The following is a 12,145-nucleotide window of genomic DNA, read 5'->3' on the forward strand; positions in this document are numbered from 1 at the left end:
TTATATATTTTTAACTCCACTAATGTGATCAAGTGTTATCCTTAAAAAAAATATTATTAGAAAACCCAAAATCGTTATCTCTTGAATACTTTTTTTTTATTATTTTATGTGAAAAATGTTTTTCTTGTAAAGTATCTCATACTATGATGAAAACATGAATTTTTTTATTTACTGTTTTATGGCATTATGATTGTTTATTGTTAGATACAACCGCCTTACCATGATCTTTTATGTAATAATAAAAAAGAGGGTCAGGTGCACAAACACCTCACAGCGACTCTGCAATATCTGCACAGAGGTTACGTCGATCAGCTGCTCGAAGATCTCAGCTTTGGAGAAGACTGTTGATTTGACACTCTAAAAAAGTATCACTACTCAAAAATTAATACTACCCCATAATGAATTGCATATTTTGCCCACCCCAACACTTACATATAATAATTTTTTTTTTTAGATGACATTTTAGTAAAAGAAGCAAAATGTATTTTCTTTTGTGACATAGCTATACATGAATATATACTAGTTAAACAAATGCAGTCGATGTGAATACATAAATTTTTAGTCTAACAATTAATACATGAATGGATAAAATATTTATATTTTATTTACTGAGAACAAAAAACATGTCTAAATGATTAAAACAATATATAAAAGTTAGCATCACAATAAATGCATACATGTACAAGTCAACAACACATGATACAAAGCTTCATTCAAACGTATTGTATTTACAGATAGTGAACCCTACATCCTCCTGCGATCTGAACACAGCTGATACAGTTCTGCTGCTGCACTTCACAATCTCACTCTTCTCAACGGGGATGTCGTTGAGCAACAGAATGAGGGAGACCATGATGTCGGCTCTCTGAACCACACAACCTTGCAGCTAGATCAGAAGAACACGTGCAGGACAATCTGACTGATGTGTCTGCTCCAACTTTTCGTGTGCCTGCACCCCATGAGCACGACTACCTGAAAAACATTTACACAGAGTTTACAAGTACATGCATTGATTTATTACTTTTGTAGTGGGCTAAACCACTGAACTGGTTAAAATTTATAAATAAATTATACATTTATCCAAAGCAACTTACAGTGCATTCAGACTAACAGTTTTTACCTAACATGTGTTCCCTGGTATTCGAACTGAGGATGAAGACACCACAGCAGCATCTGGTCTATGGGTAGTAGTAGTGATCTTTTGAAACGGTTCACCAAATCGGACAGAATCATTCAAAACAGTTCGCATCTCGATTCCACAATTTTCTTAAGTTTCTCACTTTCAGAACGTTTTGCTACGGTTTCCGGGTTAGAACGATATGTTTCATGGAAATGGTCCGCAAAGGGATTTGAGAAGATTTTTCTTGTTTGGTGGGTGTGTCAAACATGTCAGAACAATCTGCAGCAACATGCATAGATATCCATAATAAAGGTCCCAATGGAGGTCGACGTCCGTACCTGGCGGCATTCTTGTCACAGTCAGGTCGCTCACTGGTATCGTTTGTTTTAATGGTGCATGTACTTTTTAAATAACCATAAATTTTCTACCGCTTTTTAAACAGTTTTGGTTTGTTATAAACGTCAGAGATGTACTTATGACACTGCATACTTATGAATAATTATAACCATGGACTTCCATAAGGCAATAAAATTGAACAGAACAGGGGGGTATTCCAGAAAGCAGGTTATGTGACATAGACTAACCGGGTATGTTTAAGAGTAAGTTCAATTCAATTCAATTCAAGTTTATTTGTATAGCGCTTTTTACAATACAAATTGTTACAAAGCAACTTTACAGAAAATTATGTTTCTAAAATATTTAGTAGTAGCTTATGGTAATGACTGTCAGTTTGTGCACGTTTGACAGGATTTTTAGAAAAAATTAATACAAGACGTAGTCAGCTAGACGATGAACTATCAATATTATTAATTAATAATTATTATATGATGCAGTCACACATGTAGCAATAATTGTTAGTTCTGTTTGTTGATTCAAGGTTAGGATCATCTGAGGTCCTCTGAGGGTCAGCATCATCTCTTCTCAGGTGTTCTGGATCCAGACTGGAGCTTGTGTAAATCCCGTGGCCAAATATAGAAACAAATAGAGACATCATTAGCAGAGCTGCTGATCCAACAAAGTAAAATTAGTTTAACCCAAGCTAAAGAATAAGAATGCACATTTGATCAGATGCAACTACACTCACAATTTAAGAGATACATTATTCGAATGCTTGGCGAAAGAGATGCGTTTTTAATCTAGATTTAAACAGAGAGTGTCTGAACCCCGAACATTATCAGGAAGGCTATTCCAGAGTTTGGGAGCCAAATGTGAAAAAGCTCTACCTCCTTTAGTGGACTTTGCTATCCTAGGAACTACCAAAAGTCCAGCATTTGTGACCTTAGGGTGCGTGATGGGTTGTAGCGTGGTAGAAGGCTAGTTAGGTACGCAGGAGCTAAACCATTTAGGGCCTTATAGGTAAGTAATGATCATTTGTAACTGATACAGAACTTAATAGGTAGCCAGTGCAGAGACTGTAAAATTGGGGTAATATGATCATATTTTCTTGACCTGGTAAGGACTCTAGCTGCTGCATTTTTGACTACCTGTAGCTTGTTTATTGACGAAGCAGGAAAACCACCTAGAAGTGCATTACAATAGTCCAGTCTAGAGGTCATGAATGCATGAACTAGCTTTTCTGCATCAGAAACAGATAACATGTTTCGTAGCTTGGCAATGTTTCTAAGATGAAAGAATGCAGTTTTTGTAACATGGGAAATATGATTTTCAAAAGACAAGTTGCAGTCTAATATAACACCCAGATGTCTGACTGTAGAGGAAGTAACAGTACATCCGTCTAGTTGCAGATTGTAATCTACAGGATTCTGTGTAGTGTTTTTTGGTCCAATAATTAATATCTCATGCTATAATGTCTTATCCAAATTTAATTGGAGAAAATTATTTGTCATCCAATCTTTTAAATTTTTAACACACTCTGTTAGCTCAGATAATTGGGAAGTTTCATCTGGTCTCGTTGAGATATATAGCTGAGTATCATCAGCATAACAGTGGAAGCTAATTCCGTATTTTGTAATAATATTACCAAGGGGCAACATGTATATTGAAAATAGAAGGGGACCTAGGACGGATCCTTGTGGCACTCCATATTTTACTGATGATAAATGAGATGACTCCCCATTTAAGTAAACAAAATGGTAGCAATTGGACAGGTAAGATCTAAACCATCTTAGAGCCTGCCCTTGAATACCTGTATAGTTTTGTAATCGATCTATGAGTATGTCATGATCTATGGTGTCGAACGCAGCACTAAAATCAAGTAAGACTAGAAATGAGATGCAGCCTTGATCTGACGCAAGGAGCAGGTCATTTGTAATTTTAACAAGTGCATAGTTCAAAGATTTTCATATTGTCTTCTTAATGATTAATATTATATAGTTTTCTTCTAGAAAGACAAAACCGTTTAGGTGGAAAAAAAAAAAAAAAAAACTTTTTTTCTTTACCTTGACATGTTTCGACTGCAACCTGCAGTCTTCCTCAGAAGCGTCTTCTGACAGCTGTGACGTGTCGTTTATCAGCTGTTATTTTCTGGGTGTGGCCAACCCGGTGGACCTGACAATTCCGCCGGGCAGCTGTCAGAAGACGCTTCTGAGGAAGACTGCAGGTTGCAGTCGAAACATGTCAAGGAAAAGAAAAAAAGTTTTTTTTTTTTCCTCCACCTAAACGGTTTTGTCTTTCTAGAAGAAAACTATCTAATATTAATCATTAAGAAGACAATATGAAAATCTTTGAACTATTACAAGGAAATTTTGGAAAAGACTGTGTCAAAGCCCTCCGCCGCTTAGAGAGACTAGAAAAAACAATGGCACGCCATAAGAACCACCTGAGATTCAACCTCCGATGTCGAGATGAGGATATTACACCAGCATGCCTCAATATCAAGAACCCTATTCACACTAAAAATGCTGAAAAAATAATCACAAGACCCCGAAAAGACCTCGTGAAAGAGAGGATAAGAACGACGGTAAATAAGATTGAAAGAATCACGGAACAAAAAAAAGTAGAGAAGGACAATTTCAAAAGATTTTTTCCTATAGATCATGACACGCAAACCAAAATAGATGAACACCTGGATACCACATATGAACAAGAGTTCAAAAAAGTTAAAACCCGACAGTTAAATAAACTTCAAAAGCTGATAGAGAGAAAGAAGGCAAAAAATAAAACATGCATGGAAACAAATGAAACGTGGGTACGGAATCTGTCACAACGCACACTCACGGAAACTGAAAAAAGAATTTTAACACGAGGTCTAAACTTTGCCATCACGCCAAAAAATATACCACACGAGGAGTACATACTAGCAACAGAATTGGCATGTCAAAAAATCCAAGACCAGGGACAAAAATCGGAGCTACGTAACACCATAGCAGGCATTTTAAAAACAGCAAAATTACCAACAAGCAACATCACAAAAGATGAAAGAAAAGCAATAACCTCACTCAAAAAGGATAAAACCATCACCATCATACCGGCGGACAAAGGACGTAAAACAGTTGTCATGGACACGGACAAATATGAAAAACAGATGGAAGCAATGCTAAAAGACAACAATACATATGAAATCCTAAAGAAGGACCCTACTGAAGAAAAGAAAAGAACATTAAAAGCACTTCTCAAACCATTACTAGAAAACAAAAAAATAACAAAGGAAGCATATGACAATCTAATTCCCACCGCAAAAATCATGCCACGAATCTATGGAACACCAAAAATACACAAAAAACCCATTACGCCCAATAGTAGACAGTATCGGCTCGGTCACTTACAACCTATCAAAAGCATTAGTGGAAATTATAAAACCCCTCCTCGGCCTAACAGAGCATCACTGTCAAAACTCAAAACAACTAGTAAAAGAACTCAACAACATGAAAATAGAATCAGATGAAATTTTAATTTCACACGATGTCATATCACTTTTCACAAAGACCCCCGTGGATGTAACACTTCACATCGTACAAGAACGACTCCGAAAAGACAGGACACTTAAAAGACGCACAAACCTCACAGTTGACGATATAACGGAACTACTGAGCTTCGTCACAAAATCCACATATTTCCAATACAGAGGGACAATATTCAGACAAAAAGAGGGATTCGCCATGGGGGACCCACTATCAGCCACACTGTAAAAAAAAACTGTTATTTTACGGAGTTTTACTGTTTTATTTTACAGTTTTTTCACGTAATTTTGAAATACAGTTTAAAATTGTAAAATTACAGAAATAGACTGTATATTTACATATCCTATTTAAATCACATGAAAAACATGTCAATGTGCATAACGCCACAAAAATATTTTTGAAGATTTATTTCACATAACACACCAAAAACAGTGCGCTATATGTATGTTTATGTGCAGTATGTATGTGTGTGTGTGTGTGGCATTATTAATATAATGCCATAATTTTTAACAGATTAAAAATATAAATAACAACTGTACAAAAGTTCACGTTCATTATTATTATTTTTATTATTATTATTATTATTATTATTATTATTGTTGATATAATATGTATATGTTGCCTACATTGCGTGTTTGCATAAAAGAGCAGGGGTCTCATTTATAAAACTATGCGTAGGATCTTTACTAAAAGTTTACGTGCGCCCAAAAGCCAAAAATGGCGTACGCCAAAAAATATTCCGATTTATAAAACCGTGCGTACGCACACCTGTAAGCAATGTTCCCTTTATAAATCACAGATCACCCGCAGATGTGCGTACGTGAACCAGCCTCATATCCCGCCCTGTACACGCCCATTTTTAACCATAAATAGTCAATGCAAATCACCTCATGATTGCTGATCAGCATGTAAATGAGAGTGGAATCCCATATATACCTGGAAAACTGGCATGCGACCCGCCAATTAATTAATCCAAGAAAGTGAAAACGTGCATTTCTGTTAGCCTAATTTTAATAATGGCGACAGGTGAGAAAAGAGGAAAAAAACGTAATTTCTCAGATACTGAGATTGAAACACTTGTAGGGGAGGTGGAGGCTCGGAAAACTGTGTTATTTGGTGGCCACAGCAGTGGGGTCACTAATAAAAAGAAGCAGTGCGAGTGGCAAAGTATTGCTTCTGCCGTCAATTGTGTCAGTGGGACAGAACGGACAGTTGCAGAATTAAAGAAAAAATGGTCCGACCTGAAGGTATACAAATTTTTTTTTTACCAACATATTACATTTGTGTTTTATTAGGCTATATACCTATATAAATAGCAATATTGATTTTCAAAAAGTTTTATTTACATGTGCTTACAGTATGCAAAATATGTGAAATAAAGATTCTCATTCATTCAAGGTGGAGGCAAAGAGAAAACTGTCCTCCCACCGCCAGAGCGTGGCTGCAACTGGTGGGGGCCCATGTACAGCTGATCTCACATCAGTGGACAGCAAAATCGCGGCTATAATTGGGGAGGTCAGCGTGTGTGGTATTGTGTCGGAAAAGGAGGGAGACACTGACGTGACTGAAACCACAGAGGAGCAAGGTTAAACCGATTTTTAATCATTAACGCTGTACATTTGAGTGTGTGGGGTGATAAATGGATAAATGTTGCCAATTGTTTGTCCTCCAGTCCTTCCGGAGTCTGAAGCTGTAAATGAACAGGAGGTTCAGGGTGAGGGGTTCTCAGATGCAGATGCACAGCGTCCGGCTCAAAGCAGTGCCCCTTTTGCGTCTGGCACGTCCAAAAGTGGTCGGGTACTCACTGACGCAGTCCTGCAGTTACAGCGAGAGACAATAAACGCTGTCAACAGGGTTGCAGATGAGCTACGGCAGATGAGAGAAGTGATGCAAGAAATTGCACAATCATTAAAAGATGCAGTTAAAACATGAACCTTGAGTTTTGTCTTTCTTTACAAACGCCGCATGACATCCTCACGGATTCTTGCACCTCATTGATATCCCTCTTGTCGGCCAGGGGGCTGTGGCTCGGGGTCGTAATGCTGGGGTAGAGGGAGATCAGGAGGGAGAGGAATACCGTTTCTCAGTGCTATATTGTGCAAAACACCACACGCCCTGACAATCTTGCACACTTTTGCTGGATGGTATAAAAGTCTGCCACCCGAGGCATCCAGAGCACGCCATCTGCATTTCAGGATGCCGATGGCACGCTCCACAACTGCGCGGGCACGAGAGTGGACCTCGTTATAATGAGTTTCCTCTGCGGGTTTAAAAATGGGGTGAGGAGCCAGCGTCTCAGGGGGTAGCCACTGTCGCCTGCAGGTTATAATTATATTAAAAACAAAATTGTTACAGTTTCTACTTTTTAATATTGTTAAACTCACCAAGAAGCCAGCCATCACGTACTGCGCCTGCATTTAGTCTGTTCCCTACACTGCTATGTGTCAAGATAAAGGAATCATGTGTTGAACCAGGCCAGCGTGCCACAATGTTTGTGAGGGTCATGTTGGAGTCACATATGATTTGCACATTAATAGAATGCACATGCTTTCTATTAACATAAGCAAATTCATTTTCAGATGGTGCCCTTATAGCAACATGAGTGCAGTCAATTGCGCCGATTACATTTGGGAAACCAGACATTGCTGCAAATTGCGTTTTAATTTCGGCCTGTTCTCGCACAGTGTAGGGGAACCTGATGTATCGACTAACCATATTAAGTATACCATTTAAAACGACAGATATTATGGCACTCAGGGACGGCTGTGATATACCAGACCTATAGGGTGAGATGATAGATTCCAATAGAATTATTTCATATACAAAAAGGTCTTAGAGACAAATTTGAGGATTACTTATAGTTTTTTTATATTATTAATTTACCTGTCTGCCAATTCCCGCTGGAAACAGCCGGTTGCCAAGAACCCCAGAGTGGTGAGGACTTGTATTTGGACTGGGATGGCATGGTTCCGGCGTGTTGCCCTCTCTAATACTGGACCCAATTCAGCACATAGATCCAAGAGCACAGCTTTAGGGAATCTAAATCGGCTTATTAGCCAGTCATCATCATGGGCCAGGAAATCATCATGGTCCCTGAAAACTCGTTCTCTCCTTATTCTGCCATTAGCGTAATCCTCCAACAGTGCCAGGAGTGCCATCATGAAGCATTACATACCCGGGTCACCGGAGAATTTATATGTTTCTAGCAAATAGACTGATCGTTAACACCTTGACAAAATCACTTAATTAATTTGTGGGAAAATGTTATAGTGAACACATGCTTCTTGACGGTTTTGTAATGAACACCGTAATAGTTAGGACCGATGATGAGTAGCGATTGTGCTTCATGACTGTATTTGCAGACTTTGACATTTTATGATATAGGCTATGTACATTAAGGAAAATATTTCCTTTTTACACTGTGTTCTGCAGTTCTCTAATAAAAGGGTATTTCATGCTATTCTGTAGGCTATCACATGTATCGCGCCATGTCCTCCTGTGCTCCCGTTGTGGACAATGTGACTGTAAGGCAGCGCTGATTATTATTTTATTTTACTTTTAATACATTTTGAATTACGTTTGGATTTTACTAGATGTATATAGCCTAAAACAATCGGCACAAATAACACTGTTGGATTTAATCTTCATGATAATGTGGATATAACGTATGAAATGGAGTGAAAATTAAATGTCATTAATTCTTATAATCGTTCTTCTCACATTTATTTTCTACAATCTAACTTCAGTTCACGACCTCACCATCGGTGTCGCCAATTCCCTTTGTCTCCAGAATGTGCGTACGCACGGCTCAAAGTTTGCTTAAAGGTGCGCACATTCTCCCGTCAAGTTTGTTTTTTATAGATCACAACCTTTGCGTGGGAACTGGCGTACGTACGTTTCCAGCCCCGTTTTGTGCGTACGCACGCTTTATAAATGAGGCCCCAGGTGAATCAGTTTTTGAACCGGTTTGTTGAAACATCCTTCCCGAAAGAATCAATTTGAGCAAAAGAATCGTATTTCCATAGTACTGTCAACTGATATCTTCATCTTCTTCCGCTTGTCAAAATAGTTCTGCTCAGTTTGGTGTTTTATTACGCATTTATTCTCATGGTACCGTTTCATAATGTGATATAATACTATAATAATATGCTGATATTTAAATTACAAAAAAAAAACATTTTAAATATTCGAACTGAAGGAATTCCCGCCCTAGCGCAAGGATACGTTCTCCTCCAAGCACGCAGTGGGGCTGCAGCGCGCGCAGAAGGAATCACTCGACCTTCAGTCTTACTGTCAATCTTCAATCTGAGGCGAAAAAAGCAGGTAAAGTTCATGTTTTCTAATTCTGGTCATTATTATATGTTATTTCTACTATATTTGAGTTCCAGCATTTAGAATCTTTACCTTTTTGAATCGTTAAACCAGTGTTTAACTTCGGCGCTGACCAGTGCCGTTAGTCGTTAAGTGTGGCTAACTTCTAACGTTATTTTGTCCCTAATGGAAAAACAGGCTGCCTTTAAGGAAAGTCGTTGGCTGGTTGTCTACGATGCTGTTATTAAATATTATTATCATTTGTGGTTTAAGAACTCATGAATTTAACAGTTAGCGAAGGTAATCTGTTAACGTTAAGTTCGAATATGTAGATATTTTGCCAACTTTACCGAACTTCGACGCATAATGCAGTGTTTTTAATCGGTTTTGATATACATAATCGTAGGCGTCGTCTAAAAGCTAAAAAAAAATCATATTTTTCGAGGCGAGATTGGATGAAAATTCTGAATTTAGAAAAAGATTCATAGGACCAGCGCTTAAAGTGACGCGCGATTTGAAACGTTATGTTCGCCGGGCACTTAACCGTTATCCCTCTTCAAGCACTGGTTATTACGCTTTTATAATGAAGTTCACTTAACTACTTTATTTTGTCTGCATGTTTTACTCTTTTAATTCCAGATATAGTCTCACTGATGGTCTGAAACATCGTTACAGTCAGTATTTAATCACTTTTTAATAAATTATATATGTTGGTTACCCTTTATATCTGTCTATTGGTTAAGCAAATATTAAAAATATTAAAACAAGTATTTAAAAAAGCTGGTGACTAAAACCATTGACCAGTTAAAATTGTGAATGAAAAAACAATGTCTGCAGTGTGTCATCTGAGAATTCATATAACCTTGTAATCTTGTAATCTAGCCTAGGGAAAAAAACTTCTGTTTCATGACAGTTTAAATCACCCTTCTATAATTAAAGACTGTTATTGAAGCTTATAGGGATTATTGATACTCACTGATGGGGTGAACAGGTATATTAAATATCAGTATATTTCTTTGTAGATTTCCTAAAATTTCACATTTACATGCTTTTTTTTGGGTTTTTGGCTAGCAGCTTGCACTTACGGTTCAGAAATTATGATGCATTTAAAAGTCATGTTTACCATCATCATCGGCAGTTATCTTCTGTGTCACAGGCAGGGACCTTTTCATGTCAATTTACTAGCTGTCAGAAAAATAATTGTGTGTGGTATGTTTTAATATATTTAAAGGAAAACAATTTAATATTTGCAGTAAGTTTATCACAGTGTAACTGATCTCTTCTTTTTCTTATGCATGACAACAGGAAGTTCCCCCTTTGACTGCAGAGAACTTTGTTTTCTGTTGACCAAGTCATAGTTAACGGCCACATCACCATCTTCTACGACGCTCTGAAGCTGATGTTTGCTTCATACTACTGCTTGAACATTTCATACCCAGGAAACCAAGGAGAAACGCAAGAGATTGTGCAAAGGTAAAAACACACACTCATAAACTCACTCTCACACGTATCACACTCACACGCGTGTCCTCACACACAGTCACTCACTTTTTCAACACACACTGACTTACGCATCCTTACATACACTCACTCTAACACACACTCTCACACACAGTCACACACGCACTCACACACAGTCACACATGCATACTCACACACTCTCACACACACAGACACTCACATACATGCAGTCACACACACATCCTCACACTCACATGGACAGACTCACAAAAGCATCCTCAAACTCACACAATCTCACATACACATTCTCTCACATGCATTCTCACACACACACACTCAGTCACACATGCATCCTCACACTCTCATATACACACTGTCACACACACATCCTCAAACTCACACACTCACATACACATACTCAGAAATGCATCCTCACACACACACACACACACACACACCTTCACACACACAGTTACACACTTTCACATACTCTTACAAATGCATTCTTACACTCACACACTCTCACATACACATTCTCACACACATCCTCACACACACACACACACATACACACACACAGTTACACACTTTCACAAACTCTTACAAATGCATCCTTACACTCACACAATCTCACATACACATTCTCACACACGCATTCTCACACACACACACACACACACATTCTAATACAAACATCCACATACTCTAACAGACAGTTACACATGCATCCACACACACACACACACACACTCTTACACGCATCTTCACACACACAGTTACACACTTTCACATACTCTTAAAAATGCATCCTTACACTCACACACTCTCACATATACATTCTCTCTCACAAGCACACTCTCACATAGACAGTCACACATGCATCCTCACACACACTAACACACTCTCACGCGCAATCCTCACACACGCTTCTAAGGCTGCATGATTAATCACATGCGTTTTTCAGGCGTGTCTCGTCAGTAAAGCCGGTCCTGTGATTAGTAGTAAATATCCACCTGTTTTCAAATCGAGCAACATTTAATACACAGAGCTGTAGTTCACTGACAAGCTACACAAAATCCTGTTCATAATCGAATGCGATTCATCTGCAAACGCATCTCACAACCGCATGTGATTAATCGTGCAGCCCCCTACATGCATCCTCACACTCTCATCCTCACACAACACACTCTCTTACATTGTCACAACCTTCTCAGTCTGCCTCACACACAACCTCTCACATACTTCTTTATAGCAAACATCCACCACAAGCATGCCCTTTACAAGTTCTTATTGTTCTGCTTTTATTTTAAATATATTCACAGCATATGTTACAGTCCATGTTTTATTACTAAGGATTTTTTTTTCATTCAACAGATGTCTTTTTAAGATGAAC

The sequence above is a fragment of the Carassius carassius genome, chromosome 9, assembly GCF_963082965.1.
Source record: "Carassius carassius chromosome 9, fCarCar2.1, whole genome shotgun sequence".
NCBI lineage: Eukaryota > Metazoa > Chordata > Actinopteri > Cypriniformes > Cyprinidae > Carassius > Carassius carassius.